General features: G+C 47.3%; 1 long non-coding RNA gene across 1 annotated transcript; it reads left to right on the top strand.

Annotated features, from left to right (window-relative positions):
* The first annotated feature begins 1,153 nt into the window (after positions 1-1,153).
* Positions 1,154-12,499, top strand: LOC142420647 (uncharacterized). The gene is made up of 3 exons (XR_012778787.1): positions 1,154-1,291; positions 1,560-1,707; positions 12,085-12,499. It is a non-coding gene; the product is annotated as an uncharacterized LOC142420647 (long non-coding RNA).
* Positions 12,500-12,986: the final 487 nt, after the last annotated feature.

Here is a 12,986-nt window from a genome sequence, read left to right as displayed (position 1 = left end):
TCGGGCAACTGCACGAAGCCTGGACGCAGGGAGGTTGATTGCACTAATGGCCTTAGCGGCACATGCCAGCACGAGCCAGCCACAGAGCGGTCCCCAGCCTCTCCGTGCAGCAAGGAGACAACAAACAGGGGAATCATCATCGTTTCATCCGTGCAGCCGTCCACAGCAGTGCCAATAATATGCTTGTGTCTGTGCCAGAGTCTCCTCTGCCCCAGTTCCCCCTCTGCACCTGATGCCCTGTAGCTTGCTCCCTCTTGCCTACTCACCCCTCCGTGACTTTGTACAGATTGTGTGCAGTTGATTTTAAGAGAGCAGCATTTTGTAAAGGGCGTGTGTTATCACAAACTGACAGAGGTGCCTAGTGTAGTCGCGAATGAAGCCCACCTCCTCCCCCGTTCAGGCACTCTGACATCCCATTAACTTTAGCAGTAGGAAATTACATCTTGTGTCAAGGTTGAATTCATCTGACTTCAATTTCTACCCGCCGGATCTTGTTATCCCCTTGTCTGCAACTTTATACCACCCCACCATTCCCTTATCAGATAGATTTTTCTGTGTGTAAGGACATAAGTCACCGCTCAGCTTCCTCCTCGGTAAGAAAAGCAGCCTGTCTACCTGAAGTCACACCTGGGAAGGCTTGGTCTCCAGGCTGGGGTCACCCTGACCGTCCTCCTGTGGACTCTTCCCAGTATTTCCTCATCCTCCGTGCAGTGTGGACCCCATAACTGGGCATCTCACCCCAGAAGTGGTCTTGGGCGTGCTGCTCAGAGGCACGCCGACGCGCCTGCTTCTGTTTGATGCCCCTCTTCTTGCGCAGCATTGCCCTGGCAAGTTGTGTCGAGGAGGTTATTCATAACCACTCTCACAGCCTTCCCGAGACAGACTCTCCTGTCTTACAGGTACTCCCTATATTTTTGAAGCTGTAATGTCTCTATTTTAGAAATATTTAAACGTGTTTTGGATGGTGATTATTAACCAGACATTATCCTTTCTCAGTAACCTGTCATTATCACCGTAGTTTCGTCCACTAACTTTCCCACAGTGCATTTTATTTTACAGCACAGGTTGATCATAACACTTAATGATTTAAATATTAGATGAAATTCTGGTGGTTAAAATTCTTGAATATTTTTTTTTATTCACCACAGGTCTTCTGGACTATAGTTAAATACAGGTCTCTTCTTCTTCAAATCTGTTTCTGGTGGCTTGGACTGTAATGGTCACTGTCATAATGATGCTCCAGGCTCTTCTAGTGTAGAAGACAAGAAGACTGTTGATCTCCATGCCAAAGGTAAATCCCAGTAGCTTATTTAGAAGCAATTTAGCTTCCAAAGTTAAAGTTTAATTACTAAAGTACCTGAACATTTACCCAGTTAATTAGACAGGATCAGCAAAATCTCATTCAGATGCAGTGGTTTCCTTATTTCCATTTAGATATGGATCTGTTTCAGCTTCAATGGAGTCTGCTGTGAACCTTCATATCCAAGTCAGCAAAAATGCCTGCAGCCTTTTTTCTCTTCTCACTTGCTTTTTTTTTTTTTCTTTCCAATTTTTGTCAGTGTTGATTACATAGTGGTACTCTGCTTCACTCCAAATGCATAGTTCTATCTGAAACTCACCGAAGCTGATGAAAGTCCTTCCACTGATCTCAGAAGGCCCTACCTGAGGCTCATAATCTATGCATTACCTCGGCTGTAAGCATCTGAGGTATGTAAAGAACATAATCTCTTTCTACCATGTCTTCTTTTTGTTCCTTTTTTTCAAACATGCCATACAAGCCGTTAATGGAGCAAATGACATGGAAACATAATCTCTATTCCTGCAGGTTTTGTGGCTGTGCTTGCTGCTTATTCCTTAACACCCAAAGCGATAAAGCTGTGTTGGTGATACCATAATTGAGTTTACTGCAAGTGATTTATCAGGTTGCTAACAGAGAATGAAAACTTCAGGGGGGGAACAAGCAGCAGGAGAATATGAACTTTTCAGAAACAAGAATCTTGTTTTTTATGCAAATTGTTGTGTTAATGAAAACCAAGGAAAAAAAAAACATAGTCACAACAATTTTGCTTACAGAGCAGATGATAGCTTATCTAAGGAAAAAGGATTTCAAAGTTCTTCCTGAAGTGTCATCTGGGTTTCATTATCTCTCTGATAACGCCTAGTGCGTGGGATCTGTTCTTCACTCCTTGCTGTTAACTGATTAGGAGTAAGTCTACAATTCTTCATTATGCAGAGAAAACGGGGAAGAGTCCCATACTTGAACACAGGAACAACAAACATACTTATAGTGTTTCTTTCATGGGAAAGAATAATTTTTCTCAAGAGCCAAATCAAAGTCCTAATGAGCTTAAAAGAAAGGCCTCACTGATTTCAACAGCATCTGAACAAAGCTTTTGTTTAGTTTATTTTCCTATTCTTACTTTTATGAATTATTACCTAATATTTGCATTGTAGGAGCACTCAAAAGCCCCAAAGTCGGGGTCCCATCATGCTGACCTCCAGATAAGCATCCATGAAGACATCAGGTTTTGTAATTGAATGTGCACCTAATGGCTGCTGGAGCTTGTGAAGTGGCAGAGCCCTGCAGCCCCCCTCGATAGCCTCAGGCCTGGTGGCTTCCACTCTGCCGGGGCTGAGGAGAAAAGTCACCTCTCCCAGCAGGGGCTGCTGCAGGGACCGTGACCACCAGCACCTCCTGAGGGTGGCACCAACCTGCAGAGGGGACAGCTGGTCAGACGTCCAATACCTGCAGCCACGTGTTTGGTTAAACTGCACCTCAGCAGTTAAATCAGTGAGACAAGGCATTTAAAATTAAGCCGGTGCTTCAGAGTGTTGCTGACGGCTTAGGAGGAAGTGCTGAGACCTGGCACGGATAATTTAGCAATGCTCCAGTTTGAGAGCTCATACAGCTTCTGGGCTGTCTATGTATGCTGCCTACCTTCTGAGCTCACCAACTTCCTCACCAAGCCCAAAATAAATCCATTAATACAATAGGTTCAATCTTATTTGGCTGGGGAGTCATCGTTTTGGAGAAATTCTCCCTTTTGTTTAATTCATTTTTTTGTTTTCCTCTCTAAAGGTAGAGGAACTGTGAAACAGCCCTATCAAGAATTTCTAATTTTGATAAATTAATCATCTCCCTGCAGAGTGATCGATTACAGGAGATGCTGGGAAACGCACTTGCACATTTCAGAATGTCTCAAATTCATTAGCTATTCCACTTGAGTTACGAGTTAGTGAGCAAGACGAAGAAAATGCCTTTGGAATAACTCTTTGCAGCTCCTGTGTTTTTAAATAGGCAGCTAACAATTTACCATTCCCTCCTTTTCAGTTGTTTGTTTTATTTTTTGTATGAAAGAGAATGTAATCAGCTTTTCTATTAAGTAAAAAGATGAGGATAAAGTTCCCATTGTTAAATCACGTCTACTGGCATCTCCTTATCTCCACATAACAATTGTTATTTTCTAAATCTTCTATTTCCCATTATCCCGTGTGCATTTAGTTGCTGCCTTTTCTATCAAGATTTCTCTAAGGCAGGCCTCTAAAATTGCTGTGGCAACATTTTGCCTCATATTTTCTTCTCTTTTTTGGTAGACAGGGGTGGCTTCCTTGCTTACAACTCATTCCAGAAGCCAAGCAGGGCTCATTACCACGGGACCAGCATGGATCTTTCCATCTCCCCTAGACCTTCCATGGAGATGATACCTTGAGAAGCCTGCACCATGGTCCCCTGTGCTCTCCATTTCAGAAAAGCCACCAAGATGCTCAGAGGTGCTCAGGGGTGCAGTGCGGAGGTACGTCTGGTCTCTCACAGTTAATGCTGCATTCAGACCTTTTGGCCGTGTGAATCCATGATGAAGCCTTGAAGAGCCGCTTGGGTACCTCTGCCTCAGCCCCTGCATGTACTCTGATCGTTCATTCTCCAGCTCCCGTGCCAGGATAATGCCTCCTGGCCAGGATGGTAATGCAGCCAGGCGGATTCGTTGAGCGTCTGTGGGGTGAGGATGCTACTCCCATAGCCTCTACACATCCACTGTCTGAGAGACTGCGTGATCCCACCTGATGAAAGAGACGTGACAAACAGATAAGCAGGAGCAAGGAGGTGGAGATAAGAACTGTGCAGAGGCCTCCAAAACCCCAGAAGAAAAACAGGCGTGAAGGAATCGTTCCACAAGTTCAGCCAAATTCTGCAGCAAACCAGTACACCGAATAAGGAAGGGACTGGGTCTGCAGGATTGCGGTGGCTGCCAAAAGTCTTTCCTGTTGGTTCTTGAATTATTGTTTCATGATTAAAGCATCCAGAGGCCTCAGGCAAGTTTAGGACTGTGATATGCAAAGAGACTGCGTTGCTGCATGGAGAATGAGAAAACCTTTCTCTAAAAAAGCAAATTCAGAAGAAGAATACAAGATTCAAAGTCAAAAGGCTTCAAATCGATGAAGGCTGTGGACTTCAGGCAGTAGTCTGCTCCCCTTGGCTCCTTCCTCTGGGTAACTCTGACTTTCAGAGCTCATTACAAGAGTCCTACTGCCAACCCAGGCCTGAATGCAAGTAACACACTGTCAGGGCAATAGTCCAGATTCTCCTATGAGCTCAGCCTGAACAACTAGTATCAGTAATGCAACTGGAAGAAGCCTGTTGAGGCATTAAATCCAGTCTTTGGCAGTCACAGGCAACCATATAATGGAAGGATCCACACCCCTTCTTTGCTTTGCCACAAAACACTTCATTAATCCATGACAAAGTTAAGATCTTTGGTGCAGAAATAAAGCACACAATAGCCACCTCAAAGGACCACAGAAAGGTAGCAAAAAGGGTCCTAATGTCGTAGGACCATGCCAGAGTGAGAAGTCTGTCAGGGGAAGGAGCCCAGATGATCTTCCAGGGTGGACTGCACCCTGTGTTACCTCGGAAGGCAAAATCCCCATTGGTTCTTGATTTTATTCTTATTTCTAAGTTGGTGATCATCTCAGTTCTGAGTCTGAGGAGCAGAGAGATGACCCTGCCACTCACGAGGTTGCTCAGTCCTACACAGAGAAGCTTTGCCTCTTGTCCACCTTCTCCCCTCCTGCTGTAGCCAGTCTCTGACCTCCAGACGGAGGAGAAACACCAAGCATGGTGTCTTGTCCAAACCTTCCTTATTCCCCACAGCTAAACTGAGCATCAAGGGAAGACACGATGTGCCCTGGGTCCTACAAAGGACCGTCAGGAGTATGGAATTAATTAATCTTTATTCCCAACTTGGCAGGAGTCACAATCAAGGGAGCGTTTTGCCAGGGAACCTGTGGCTGAGGATCTAGTTGCATTTTCATGATTAACCCTGATTTGGAAGTTTAAATCTTGAGCCATTGCTGGTCATCTCATATTGAAACCTGAAAGCTCTGGAAAGTCATACATGGTAGCAAGGGACATGGTAGGTAGGAGGCTTATTGCCTGCCAAATTAATTTATTCAGGGAAGCACAGTTCAAACCAGAGTTTAAGAACATAACAAATAAAAATCAGGGCACCTTTAAAAGTTTCTCAGCTCCTGCTGTTATTTTCCTGCATGATGTCATGTTCTTCTATTTGTGAGATGATAAACACTTCCACAGCAACAATTTTGATGTCACAAACAGAAAATAATGATTCCAGGAGAGAGAGAGTCGAAGGAGGAGCTTAAAGAGGATGACCTCTTTAAAATGAATAATAATAATCCTCTTTTCCTGCAAACACCTTTGGTGACAAAAAGCTAGAAGAAGAGAAATACAAAAATGAAGTGATAGACAAGTCCCAGAACTGTCACTGAAGACTGTGGTTTGTTTTAAAGCCTCCAAACAACACATAAGTGGGTCTTTTACCCTGTAGCTATTGCTGCCCCAAAAAAAGCCAAACAAAATAAAAATGCTCTTCTTTCTACTGGGGAATTCTGACCAGAACATAGTCTTAAGCACCACATCAGTGCAGTTCCCACAGAAGACAAGGTCAGAGTTTGACCCTTCACTTTATTTTTAAACACACTTTTTTGCATTTGAACATCTAAGTAGTAGTAGTTTAAAAAAAAAAAAAGGTCCAGATGCTTGATGAAATGTCAGCAAGGAATCAGTTGATTCTGCTTCCAGTTGATGCATTTAATGTCCTTACTGCAGTGGTAGACCACCATAGTTTACTTTCAGAGGGATGAGCACACCCCAGTAGATACATTATTTCATTAGGGTGAAATAAATGTCTCAGAAAATGGTAGCATTGAAAGAAAGGGAAAAAGAAAAACACCAGATCATAAATTAGGGCAAATTTATGATCTGCCTCTAGTCAAGAGAATACGTAAGATAAATCAGGGAGAAGAGAAGGATGCTACATGCAGTTCTGAAGGTGGGCAAGAGAAGACTTTCATTGAAGTGCCTTGAAAGAAAAGGAGACTTTGGAAAGAAAAGCTTCTTAAACATCAAAAGATAAAGGATACCAGTCAGGCTTAGTGAGTTAGTCTTTGAAATGCGGTACCAGCTTCCAAGTCAGCAAAACATGTATAGATTAAAGTGTAACAGCACAATGTTCTCTCGTACTTCTGAAAAGAATAGTTACTGTCACAAATGAGACTGCATGCCTCTGTTAACAAAATTCCTTTTTCTGCAGTCTGCGTGTCCAAAAATAAACCAGTAATGCAGAAAATCCTCATGTTGAGAGAGATCGAGAGGACTGCCTAAGCTGCCTATTTAAAAATCTTTCCCAAAGTTGGATGCATCCACTTGCTTACACACGGTAGCGCACGTCTAATCGCTGCAGATAACAACCCGATCGCAGTACGTAATTCAGACACTTTCGCAGCCCAGATTGAGTGCATCAGGTTGAACGTGGAGCACCTTCCCACCGTTGCTTTCAGTCCCCTGTTGGGAGGATATTTTAGCACTAGAATGGCAGAGCTGGGTTAGAGGAGCAAGGGGAGGACAGCCGCAGTGCTGGTTTTCTTGCTCAGCTGCGTATATAGCAACCAAACAGGCGACAGATTTAAAAAACCCACACCCATGCAGGCACACACACATCTGTATTATTGGATTCCATGAGATATAAGGAGAGATAGAAAGTACGGTTTCATTTCCAGCCTGCAAGAAATGATTGCAGACAACTTGGAGAACAACAGGACCACTGGAGTGATGAAGCATATATTCCAAAGGTGCTGCGATACAGCCAGCAGAAAGAAAACCACACCGAACTTTGTAAGAGGAGCTGCACACATATTGTAACATAACTATATTATTGCATAAATGCAATTTCTGAGGGACTTTCCCCCACTTCAGCAGGGAAGTTTGCCAGCAGCCCGGTGCTGCATACGAGGCGGTGAAGAGCCGCGCTGCCTCAAGCCGCCCCACGGGATGGGACAAGCGTGGCCGCCTTCCCCTTCTGGGGAGAATTCTCATGGAAAAACTTCCACAAATCCAAAGGAAACAAGACAGGAAGGCCCATTCTCTATTTAAAAAAAAAAAAAAGATATCATTTTGTTCTGGTCCCGCTAAGGAAACCTGAATAAGGGAGAGACAGGAGGAAGATATTTACCTATTAAAAATAAATGATTCAGACATGAATTTTCGCGACTTGCACCATATGGCTGGAAAACTTCACAGGGAAAAAAAAAAAATCCTCCTGAGACTGAATTTCCTTTTGATAGGAACTTGAGCAAGGGTGTGCTCACTGGGGGCCTTTAAACACTCCTTGTTAAAGCAGATGCCTGGCTGCTTACCTGTGGCAACGACACATGGCTCTTCCTTTCATCAGCGATTTGGTTTACCTTTGAGCGGTCGGGTTTATAGCTCTTCAAGGACTTTAAAAAAACGTGACTTGTCAGTTCTCTTCTTATACACTGCTCTTCCAAGCAAAGACTAGACAGCATGCAAACCACATGCTAAATAATATTTAAATGCGTGTCCTCTTCAGCACCCCTGTTGTAGGGAGGCAGCTCTGTGCCAGGGTGACCTCCCTGAGGTGCTCTGGGAGGAAAGAGGGAGAGAAGGGCCGCGGGCTCCGCACCACCGGCACGGCTCGGGCGTGGGGAGGGGGCCAGGCGGGAGCAGCCACGCACACCTGCGCTGCCCCAGCCTGAGGTTCCCGGCTGGGAGAGCCGGCGCCTCACTTCGGACCCCAGTCCGAGACGGAACCGAAGGCACTGGGCAGACTGGGAAGGGGCGGGGGGGATTTGGGCTGGGCTTATAGCGAGCTTGAGGCTGAAATTCTTGCGGTAAAACACAGGCAGGCCAGGCAGGCTGCATCCCGGCCGCGCACCCTCGCCACCAACCCGTGCTCTTTCCCTCCGCGTGGGTCACGCTGGTTCCCCTTTGGGCAGGGCGGATGGGCCCGCTGGCAGGTAAGCCCTGAGGCAGGGATGTCCAGCGCTGGATGCGGGCTGCCCTCGCTCCGCCCCAGAGGTGATGCTTTTGGGTCCATCTCCATGTGAATGTGAGCGCTGCTGGGGCCAGCGGGCCGGTGAGAGAAATGAATTTCCCATTACCCGGGGGCATGCCGGGACCCTGATGGGAAAGCTGGTTGCCTGAACTTACTACAGTGAGCCTTCCTCTGACACAGTATTTTCCAGACCAGTTGCAACATTTGGGCTTTGAGAAATGTAGGTGGGTGATTGATTTTATCCTTCCTGTGCTGGTACCATGCAAAAAATAAGCAAGATTCAGGATAAGATAGGGAGAGCCTCAGCTGTCTCGCTCACCTGCGCATTAAGGATCACATAGTGCATCGACTGCAGGGGGTCCCTTCCGCTCCGTGCTTTGGCTTGCATCTGGGACGTGGAGGGCTGCAGCAGGATGCGCTGAGGGAGCTGGGAGGAATAAAAACTTGGACCTCCATGGGGTTTTGGCTTGGACATCACACGGATGTTTTATCAGCTCTGCGATAAGGCAGGCTCCTGGGAGACAAAAGATGAGACCTGCGGAGGAAAGACGGGTTCTGCCACTCACTCCTTGCAAAGAATGGGTTAACAGCATGCGGTGGACAAGGTCACATATGCATTTTCATTAACATTACTGAATGCATTTATTGCTTGTATCCTGAAGTGTCAGGGTCCTGCTTAGGCAAAGGGACTGCAGAGTAACAGAGGGAAAAACATCTTTAGGAGAAGGCTGTAGGAGTGAACTGGGACCAGTGCTGGGGAAGAGGCTACGGCCCCTGTATGTCAGTGATATATGCGGGGGGACCGACACCGTGGGAGCACCCCAGCAGCTGTAACGCAGCTGATGCAGGTCTGGCAGTTGACGGAGAGACCAGCTACCGTGCAGTAGCTGCTCCGACCTCCGGAGGGGCTGTACACGTCCCATGCAGTGCTCCTTGGCCTTCTGGCTGTCACGCCTAGAGGGGCTGGCGGAGCTGAGAGCAAGCTAATGATTTTTCAAAGACGGCGAAGCCTGGGGTGAAGGAGGGGAGCATGAAGCCCTCTGGCCACACAATGTGGTTATGCCCCAATTCTTTAAAAAGCAAAGATAGATGAGAGGTCTTAGCCCAGGTCAAACTACCCTAACACGGTCTCTCGGGGATGGCAATTAGTTGGCGTACACACACACACACGCAAAAGGCCAGAGGAGGAGGGGGATGGCAGAGCATCCCTGCGGACTCAGATCTAGCTCTGTTTTACGTTCCCCCTTCCCAGATGCAGGATTTGCAGCCGTGCAGCTCTTCTGCCGCTGCCCTGACTCCCGGACAAGCCGGGGGCTGCCTTGCCCCCGCCAGCCACGCTCGCCAGCCTTTGTTCCACCGGAGCAGCCCCCCCCGCTCCCCTGCTCGCTGCAGGAGCCCGGAGGATTTTGGTGCAGCTTTACATCTTTTGGCTGCTTTCCCTGCCCCCAGCCCGCTGCTGCTTTTTAAGGCAGTTTCTGAAGGGAGGGTCTGTCCCACAGGATGGAGGGTCTGTCCCCCAGGATGGAGGGTCTGTCCCCCCGGCGCGTTCCCAAGAGCCCCGGAGAATTGATGTGACTGCTTGGCTGGCGAGCTGCTGCGTCCTGGGGGTATGGGCACAACCCCACGGAGCAAGGAAACGGGAGAGCTGTGGGACCTGGATTTCTTTCTTTTGTTTAGTATTTTTCTGTATCTTATACAAAGCTGTACAGACAGCACTATGGCCCTCACAAGGGTGGACGTGTCCCGTCATGCGATGCTTAGCTCTCTCCTGCTGCCCCAAAAGCCTGATCTTGCTGCTATTTCCAGCGACAGGACAACAGTGCCTTTTGTCTGGGTTTGCTTTGGACAGCTGGGCATTCTGAAATACGAATGCATGGATTTCCCCCCCCTTCCTTCTCCTTCTCCCCTTCTCAATAGGCTTGGCTGAAGTGTTCGCGTAAGAGATTGTGCCTCTGGAAGTCGGGCGTTTGTGCACCTTTCTTTGCTTTTCTCCTAAGACAACTTCATTCCTCCCCCTGCACCGAGGTGCCTCTGCTTTGTTGTCACAGAGCTGCAGGCAGAACTGGACTCTCCGAGACAATGACTGCAGGTTATGAAGTAATATCTACATTGCATCATTGTTTTCTTCGACACATGGTGATGGGGTAGCTGTCACCCTCTCCGTCACTCTCCCTGCGGCAGCAGGCAGAGGTATCTGTGTCCCTAGAGCCATCAGGCCCTGCCAGTGCCTGTATCAGCCACTGAGACTCCCTCGGGTGACGCTTCCCATTTTCTTCTGCTTCTGTCAGCAAAAACATTAACGTTGCTTTTGCTGCTCCTTGCCTTCACTCGGCTCGGCCTTTCTGCCAGTGTGTATTATTTGCTGCACAGGACTCCCCTCGCGCCCTGAAATGGCAAACTCCACGTTAGTACAGATCCAGCTGCAAGCAAACCCCAGCGCTGCAGAACCTGTAACGGGGCCTTTTGCGCTTACCGGGACTGTTACAAGCTATTAGTCAAGTACCGGAATGTATTGGGCTATGCAGCGAGATCACCGCTTCCTTTTCTGTTTGCTTTTTCTCTTCTGCGAGCTTTCTGTCACAGCAGTCAGATACCAAATGCCTTCCCATGCTCTTAATTTTCGGTATGGATGCCTAGCAAGCGAGAAGCTAGATTGGAAACCCTTCTTCACTGCCGCATCTGGTAAACATTATCAGCTAGGGGTCTGCAAGCTTTGATTCAGGTCAGCTGGCATCAAAGGAGGCTCAGGAGTGTTTGCTTTCAATTCCAAGGGTGAACAAAATAATCTGTTCTAAAGCTCAGGCCTCCACCTGCCCTTCTTCAGGGGTCATTTTGCACAGGGGGAAACAGGAGAGAGGAGAAATGGTGTGCTGAACAAAAGCCTCCGCTTTGTTCTTCTGCGTTACAGCTGGCGTCAGCAGACCTCTGAAAGAGGGAGGTAACCGTGCTACCACTTGTTCAAATATTTTGAATAATAAAGGCGTTAGTTTAATAAACCTCCCGGAGAAGGAAGAGTTGCCCTAGTTCAGCATTTTCCCCTTTGAGCCTGGAGTAGCTGTGACCGATGGTTAGTGACCTGAGAGCGGGGGCAAAGGGGAGATGGGGATCCAGATATAGCTTTTGTAAGAGGTCTCTTTTGGTTCTGCTTTTGGACATGACAGCCACTCCTGCCAGTTCTTCTCCATCTGCTCCCTCCTTAAATCCAGAGTGGCGATGTGCAAAGCTGGAAAAACATTCACTTTCCCAGCTCAGCCTCCACTTTGCCCCAGCCATTTACCTTCCCGATTAGCTAAATTCTGCATCTGTAAATACGAATCATTTTCAGCACCTTTGCATATTCTTTCCTTCTGGTCATCTCCCTACATTTTAAATTTATTTTGTGCAAAAGGAATTATTCATCCTGATTTCTGAGCGTCGGCTGTGTTCTCTCCCAGGCAGAGCTGAACAGGCTGCAACCCTTCATTCCTAGCTCTGAAGGAGAGGAAGAAGAAGGGTCTTGCAGGGACTGCAACTCCAGTGATCCAGATTTGCTTCCTCAGTGTGAGCAGGGCCAGCAAATCTCCTGCCCTCTTAGAGGTGGAAGAGGAAAATGTGATCAGAAGAGTGGTCAGATCCCAATGTGATCCATACAGCTGTCAACAATACATTATTATTATTATTGTTATTGTTATTGTTATTATTGCAATTGCCTTATGTTTGCTCTTTTTTTCTCTAGCCAAGTGACTGCTTAGGCGAAGTGGAACAGCTTCAACAGGAAAGCGTGAGAGACGCACCCAGGGCGCCCAAGGGAGAGTGGAGGAAGCTAACCCATACCTACCACATCCTGCATTAATGCTGGTGCTTTCTGAGGGAAGAGGGCCCTCTTCTTCCTCCTGCTGTACTTTTTGAGAACAGCTTGGTAAACACATTTCATCCAGTGCATCCCCCTCAGGCATCCCCATCGAGCTGGGGAACGAGGCGTGCAACAAGGCGCTGCCCCAACACCAAAGCAATAGTCATTTAATCCTGGAAGAATAAAATCTACCTCCATGCAGCCAGCCATTTCCCAGGCTCAGAAGACTTCCTTGGGCTTTCTGAATGTCACCCCAAATGCTGTGAGCAGAGAGGACCATAATTTAAAAGCATGTTTTCAGCTTTCCCAGCATTCCAGCACAATAGAGAAAATGGTGAACTCGATCTAAAGGCCCCCAGTTGGACTCCTGTGCCTTGAACGTATTGGAACATGTTGTACCAGGAGCTACAGAAAATAATCTCTCCTAACACAGGAAGCCTTTTATTTTATTATTATTATTATTATGTTACTTTCCAGCATGGGCACACAGAGTTGAAGAGGGGTAAAAGGAAATTGCTTTCAGGATTCAGACAGCGGGCATCCATGGCTTGCTCCAGCTGATGGCTGGGAGACACTATGTGAAAATAAACATGCGGTCTTCATCTCAGCTCCGTTGGCAGGAACAGCAAGAGCCGGATGCAAAAGAACAGGGAGCTGGTTTGATCCTTCTGTTCTGCCCAGCTGGATGCCAGGGGAAAGTCTTCGAGACGGGGGGAAATGGTGCTTGGCCCGCACCAGAACAGACAGGAAGAGACATGGTGTCTGGAGTCCACGTTACCACCGCT

The sequence above is a fragment of the Mycteria americana genome, chromosome 1 (genome assembly GCF_035582795.1).
Source record: "Mycteria americana isolate JAX WOST 10 ecotype Jacksonville Zoo and Gardens chromosome 1, USCA_MyAme_1.0, whole genome shotgun sequence".
Lineage (NCBI taxonomy): Eukaryota > Metazoa > Chordata > Aves > Ciconiiformes > Ciconiidae > Mycteria > Mycteria americana.
The sequence above is the reverse complement of the archived record's forward strand: the minus strand, read 5'-3'. Positions and strand labels throughout refer to the sequence as shown.